Below are 7794 nucleotides of genomic sequence, written 5' to 3'. Positions count from 1 at the left end.
TGTAGACATAGTTGGACTTCTGAGATACATGTTTGATTACTGCCTTGGTATGCATGGTTGAACTTCTGCTTTTTAAATTTCCAACATTCTTGAAACTAGTGTTCATACATGGTTGTACTGCCTATGTAGACATAGTTGGATTTTTGAGATACATGTTTGATTACTGCCTTGGTATGCATGGTTGAACTTCTGCTTTTTAAATTTCCAACATTCTTGAAAGCATGTTAACTAGTGTTCATACATGGTTGTACTGCCTATGTAGACATAGTTGGACTTCTGAGATACATGTTTGATTACTGCCTTGGTATGCATGGTTGAACTTCTGCTTTTTAAATTTCCAACATTCTTGAAAGCATCTTAACTAGTGTTCATACATGGTGTACTACCTACGTAGACATAGTTGGACTTCTGAAATGTACTGCGTGTTGTCACACCCTAGCTAGCCATGCATTAGAGTGTTGCATCATGTTTACTTTTCCATCAGAAACTTGAAATGGGGATGACAGAACCCCCAGTCCCCTCTGAAACCAACTAGGGTTACTAAAATAAATTTTTCAATGAACCTGAAATGCCCTTCAAAAATGCCCATCATTTTTGCCTTGGTTCAGAACCTCTGCCAAAAATGGTGCACACTTTTCTAGGCCATCCTAGGGTTCTTGAGTTAATTCATAACTATTTGAATTTGGGCATTTAAAATAATATAAAATATTTAAATGCTCAAATATCTCCAAACTAAAATGTTTCATGTTGGAAATAATCCAACTATGGACCAGGAGTAGTTTGGTGATTTTTGGAGTTGCCTAGGTATTTTATTTAATTCAACAAAGTTGCAGAATTATTAAATAAAACAGAAAACAGAAAAGAGAGGAGAAACTTACCTGTGCGGCCCAGCCAGCTGGCCGGCCCAGCTAGCCAGCCCAGCACTGTAGCTCCCCGTCGTCTTCCTCCCCACGCCCCGAAGCTGCTGCGTGCTCGCGCGCGCGCGGCCGCGCGGCCACCTCCTGCTTGCCGACGCCCCCTGGCCGCGTGGACGACGCCCGCAGCCCGTCCCGATCCCCCCTGCTCTCGCTCACTCTCCCCCGTTTCTCCCTCGCTCTCTCTCGCTCTCGGCCGAACACCACCGTCGCCGCCGTTCGCCGTAGCCACTGACTCCGGCCACCCCTCGCTCCCCCGAGTAGCTCAGAAGCTCCGCCTCGACTCCCTCTTCCTCCCCACCGCTCCACGAGTCCCCGGAAGCCCTGCATCGCCGCCACGTCGCCGTTCCCCTCTTCGGACTCCGACCACCGTCGCCGACGAATTCGCCGTCTCCAGCGCGTCCCCGAGCCCGCTTCGACGCCCACCGCAACCGCGGTGAGCCCCCGAGCCGTTTCCCCCTCTCCTTCCCCTCGTTCCCTCACCGTAGCTGCATCCCCACCTCGGCCGAACCTCCGCCGTCGCCGAGCTCGCCGTCGACGCAGCTCCGGTGACCATTTGGTCACCCCGGCGAGTCCAACGCGTTCACAGAACCCAGTAGAGCATCCCTAGCGCCTCACCTTGCTCGACTTCGAGCTCCAGCACCACTCCCGTGCACGACCGAACCCCGGCGGCCGCAGCCGAGCTCGCCGCCGTCGACTCCGGCCACCCCGACCCCAACGGACTCCGCCAAGAGCCGCGGGTCGTCCTCAGCTTCACTCCGGTGGTCGCCACGTTCCATTTGGTGGCCGAAACGACGAAAACCACTATCGCCGCCGCACTGTTGGTTGCCGCCGGCCAGAACTCCGGCGAGCTGACGTGGCCTAGTTGATTAACCACTAACCCACCACCTACAGACGCTGACAAGTGGGCCCCAGGGGTTAGTCAAAGCTAACCAGCCCGGGGTCAACGCGGGATTAGCCCCTGTGACACTGACGTGTGGACCCCACACGTCAGGTTTGACCCGAGCCAGCTCTGTTGACCTGCTGATGTCACGGTGACGTCAGGCTGACGCAGTAATTGAATTTCTGGATTTAAATTAAATCAGGAAATTCCAGAATATTATTTAAACTTCAAAAATTCATAACTTTTATTCTGTAACTCCAAATTGGACAAATAATATATGAAAAATGATCAGAAAAATCCAATCTATCCATCTGTACCATTTTCATGCATGATCAAACAAGTTAAGTTGATGTTTTAATCAGAACAAGGAAAGGCACTTTAAAAGGCCATATTTGAATTTGAAATTTGAATCTTTGATTCAAATTTGTTCAAACCCTTCTGGTTTTAGTTGCATTAGCCCAACACACTCATATTGCCATGTTTCATGCATGCATCATATTGTTGCATATTGTTTGGTGATGTTTGTGTATCGATGTCCTTTGCGACAGGATCTGTTCCCGAGGAGTACCGTGATTACCCTAACGAAGAACCGTATCCGTGCAACGAACCATCAGGCAAGCAACCAACCATTTGATCATATCGATACAATCCCATGTTCTCGCTCCTGCTCTCTTTTACTGCATTAAGACAACGCGATTCAAACTGCTGTGTGCTACGGTAGTTGAACCCATTTCCTCTGCATGACCTGTCATTGCCATAGTAACTAGATGAAACCCACTAGCATGTGTAGGAGTTGATTGAGCCATATGTATGTGTTGTTCCTACCTTGCTATGCCTGCTATGCTTAGAGTTGTGTCAGGTCTGGTTCATCTGGGTGATGGGCTAGAGTGAAATGATTATGTCGGTAATGAGAGTGGTGTGGTGAACACGATTTGGTAAAGGTATCGATGAGAGGCCATGTAGGAGTACATGGTGGGTTGTTTCATTGAAGCCGACCTTAAGCACTGAGATCTGTATGTGTGATTTAAGATACAGCTACTACCATGCATTGGGCCCTGAAATATGACCCCGCTTGACTTCTTATTCACCCTAGCTCTCTGTCCAGGAGTTGCAAGTAGTTTCTGGTGTTTGTAGCCTACTGGAGGCCGTGGACAGCGCTGACCGTAGGGGTGGGCTGTGATGCGGTAGGTACGTGGCACGGTGTACCGAATACCCATTAGGTATCTCGGGAACCCTGTTCACATCGTTTGGGGCCGTATGGGAAACCTCGGCCGGACTCCCTGCGGATGGAACCTGAATAGGCGATAAACCTGGACTAGAGGCTTAAGTGTTTAGGTAGGTCGTGGTCTACACCCACGTCGGCTTTCGCTTGAAGTCTGCCGAGCACATGTCGTGTGCAGACGCTAAGTGGTGGAAACATGTATGAAGAAGTACACCCCTGCAGGGTTAACATGATCTATTCGAATAGCCGCGTCCGCGGTAAAGGACTACTTGGTTGCCTATACAGTTCATAGACAAGTAAATGGAAACTACTAAAAGCCTCAAGATAAGTGTGAGTGCCGAGGATGGCTCTTCCGTAGGAAGACGGAGGTGGATCCTCGGTAGTGTATTGAAGTGGTGAATAGTGGACTCGTGTGCGCAAAACTATTTCAAACTGGAGTATCGTAGGATAGTCTAGCCAAGAGTCAAAGCTGGCTTGCTGCAATAACTCCACCAACCCTTCTTGATACTATGCATGTATGTAGGATCTGATGTAAGTCTTGCTGAGTACCTTTCTACTCATGTTGCTATAATCTACATTTTTACAGAAGACGCTGCAACCCCTTCTGATGGGTTCTATGTAGACGTTGACATCAACGAGTAGGCTAAAAGACCCAGGTGGTGACCCTGAGCTTGTGAAGGACCGCATAGTATAGCCAGGCTTTCCAAGCCTCTTTTATTTTACTAGTTGTCTGTACTCAGACAAGTTACTTCCGCTGTTGGCTTGTATGATTGTATGACTTGTATGTTGGGTCGTGAGACCCGTATCTTTGTGTGTATGTTATGTATGGCTCACTGAGCCTTAAATAAAGTACTTGTGTCGTAGAGTCATGTTGTGATGCTTCGTTGTATTTGCACATATCGAGCATATTGTGTGTATGATTGAAATGCTTGGTATGTGTGGGATCTGACTATCTAGTTGTTTATCTTTAGTAGCCTCTCTTACCAGGAAATGTCTCCTAGTGTTACCGCTGAGCCATGGTAGCTTGCTACTGCTCTGGAACACTTAGGCTGGCCGGCATGTGTCCTTCTTCGTTCCTGTGTCTGTCCCTTCGGGGAAATGTCACGCTTTGAGTACCGGAGTCCTGTTAGCCCGCTACAGCCCGGTTTACCGGAGTCCTGCTAGCCCAGTGCTACAGCCCGGACCCACTTGCTGATGACCGACACGTTCGAAGCTGGGTCATGGATGCCTGTCCCTGTAAGTCTGTGCCACTTTGGGTTTACGACTAGTCATGTCAGCCCGGGCTCTTTATCATATGGATGCTAGCGACACTATCATATACGTGAGCCAAAAGGCGCAAACGGTCCTGGGAAAAGGTAAGACGACACCCATGGGGATACCGTGCGTGAGGCCGCAAAGTGATATGAGGTGTTACCAGCTAGATCGATGTGACATCGAGTCGGGGTCCTGACAGCGTTGGCATCAGAGCCGGACTGCCTGTAGGTTCTCCAAGCCAAACTGGTCGATGTTGAGTCTAGAAATTCTTTAGTTATATGTAGGGGAATTGTTTGTGGGTTGGAACGTAAGGCTCTTTTTACTCCTTATATCTTATGACATTCTGATCTGAGTCAGTCCATTCTTCCACCGGGGGTTAAGGAATTAGGATCTGTTCTCTCTATCAGGATCACGTGTTACTAATCAGTAGTACCTTATAAGTTTGATGATTACAAGCCTAGTTCAGTTCTACTACCACATCATGTTGTTGGAATGGTTTCAGAACTTGATATGATGGTGTTGAGTGTGTACGAAATCCTTTGTCAAATGTCTCAATATCCTTTTTGAGCATTTACAGCTGTTATGCTGCCGAAATTTTGCTAGAAATTCTAATGCCTTTGCATTATAACTATGCTTTCAGATGGCCACTCACGACCTCAACCAAGTGGTTCGCCTGACTCGATGCCTAGACGTACCCGGCCATACTGCTAAGTTGGTCAGGGTAATGACTGAGGCTGGATACCGCTGGTATCCTGAGTACACGGTCGAAGAGCAATTCCGAGACTTTAATCAAAGCCAGTATCTCTGCACTGTCAGGATATTTCCATCTTATCCTGGATCCACTGAGCCTCTTCATTGCTCCTATGGACTCGGGGTTACTATTGAGATGGCTGTGCAGGACGCCGCCTACTCCATGATGACCATTATGCGAGTCAGATCTGGGTTATTTCGGGACTCTGACTTCCGGTATATGCCAGGATCACTTCCGGGAGCACAAGGATATTTCCAGGCTATATATGCTGATTCCACTCAGGAGGATTCACGAACTCGCACCACTGCTGAGATGCTCGAGGATAAGGACCGTGAAAATCGGGCCTTAAGGTTAGAGCTCTTCAATACCCGTGCTGACCACTGGGCCACTTTGACTCGGTTCGCACCGGCGGTGCAAGCTGGATTTTCAGATATGCGCGATCTCTATCCTGTGAGATCTGCTTTGCCGGACGTGATGGTTTGGCGTGATGTAGGAGGCATCACCCCACCTCGCGGTCCCCGCAGGCCACCGTTTGCTGGTCCAAGACCTCATCCTAGCCCCTATGGTCCACAAGCTCCGCGAGACCGTCTGTTTCCGGATGATCATGTTGAACTTCCGGGCTATGGAGGTGACTTCTACGAGGACTACTACGGATCGGTCTGAGTTAGTAGTAGTATCACTAGTTCGCACTAGTTGTGTCGTCTATCGTCCTGCGTGACTCGTGGGATATGACCTAGTTTGTACTTTTCCGGAGTTGTAGAAAAATAATGTATAGGAGTTTGGAATGCCTCCGATGAGATGTAATCCCTTTTCACCGTAATAGTACTTTGTTTGGTCTTGTACTAAACCTTGTATGGTGTGTATGACGATGGAATAAAAGAAGCAGTTTCTGTATCTACCATGTCATACGGATGATCATCTTGCATTCCGAGTTATTCCTGGCATTATGTATCCTATGTCGGAATTTTATCATTCTGACTAAATCATTGTCTCGTTTACCTAGGATGGTCAACACGCGCGCCAACCCTGCTTCTCAAGAGCAGGCCGAAGGCAGTGAAGCCAGGGATGCAAATCTGCCTCATCCTCCTTCACTAGCCGAGGTTATGATGGAAGCTGAGAGAAACAAGCGGGAGACAAACCGTTTGTTGGAGCGTATTGAACAAAACACAGCACACCATCAGAGGGCTAACGTGGTGTCACTCAGTGATTTTATCAAATTGCATCCACCCACGTTCCACCACTCCGTCGAGCCTCTCGACGCTGATGACTGGCTTCGCAGTATCTCTCACAAGCTGCGTTCCACGCTGGTAGCTGAGGCTGACAAGGTCACCTTTGCTGCATATCATCTTGAAGGCCCCGCCAGTCTTTGGTGGGAGAATTATGGAGCTATGCGCCCAGTAGGCCATGTCACAACTTGGGCTGAATTCAGCGAGGCTTTCCGTGAACATCACATTCCGGAGGGTCTCATGGACCGTAAGCGTGAAGAATTTTGCAATTTCACCCAAGGCCGACTTTCTGTGGATGTCTATAGCAGGGAGTTTGGTAATCTCGCCCGATATGCAACCGAGGAAGTTTCTACTGACGCCAAGAAGCAAGCAAGGTTCCGCAAGGGCCTTAGTCCTGAGCTTCGCCGCGACCTCCGTCTGCATGAGTGCACATCCTTTTCGAAACTTGTCAACAAAGCCATCAGTGCTGAAACTGGTCAGACTGACTATGACGCAACACGCAAGCATGGTCGTGACATGGGTTCCTCATCCGGTGCTGGTCCTCAGAAGCGCCGCGTGTGGGTACCCAACACCGCCTTGCCACCCAGGTTCACACCGAGGCCATCTTTCCAGGCGCCTCGCCCCGCTCAACAGTCTGCTCCAGCTAAGCCCTATGGGGGTCCAACCAATAATGCTCCTCCACGTACCAGTTCCGTGAATCTGGTCATTATATGCGTGAGTGCCCCCAGACCAACCCCAATCAATCTGCTAAAGCTGTTGGCCGTGGCAAGTCGACAGGGAAAGTGTTCCACGCTAAACCGGTCACCGCTTCACGTGGCCATGTCAACTGTATCTCTGCCGAAGAAGCTCAAGAGGACCCCAACGTCGTTCTCGGTACGCTTCTTGTTAATTGTCACCCGGCATCTGTTCTTTTCGATACAGGAGCCTCTCATTCTTTTATATCTGAAAATTATGCTCGTTTGCATAACGTTGCATTCTGTGACTTGCCATCCTCTATGGTAATTCAAACTCCGGGATCCAAATGGCAAACTTCTAGAGTAAGCCATGGAAATGAAATCCAAGTCGACAGACTTGTTTTTCTCGCATCTTTGATAGCCCTTAAATCTTCAGATATTAATATCATTTTGGGTATGGACTGGATGTCAGCTCATCAAGCCAAAATTGATTGCTTCTCTAGGACTGTTCAACTCACCCATCCTTCGGGAAAGATAGTCAACGTCTTGACCCGAATAGCCAAGCGGCAATTATATTCTCTTAACGCCAACCCTTTGCCAGACCTTGAGGACGTTCCGGTAGTCCGTGATTTTCCGGATGTCTTTCCAGAGGAATTGCCAGGTGTTCCACCTGACAGGGATGTTGAGTTCGTAATAGACCTCATTCCAGGAACCGTTCCAATTGCTAGAAGACCTTATAAGATGGCACCCCTAGAACTAGCCGAGCTTAAGAAACAACTCGATGAATCCTTGAAAAAGGGTTTCATCCGCCCTAGTTCATCTCCGTGGGCTTGCCCCGTCCTATTCGTCAAGAAGAAGGATGGTACGGAC

Source organism: Triticum aestivum, chromosome 7B (assembly GCF_018294505.1).
Source record: "Triticum aestivum cultivar Chinese Spring chromosome 7B, IWGSC CS RefSeq v2.1, whole genome shotgun sequence".
Taxonomy (NCBI): Eukaryota; Viridiplantae; Streptophyta; class Magnoliopsida; order Poales; family Poaceae; genus Triticum; species Triticum aestivum.
Note: the sequence above shows the minus strand (reverse complement) of the source record.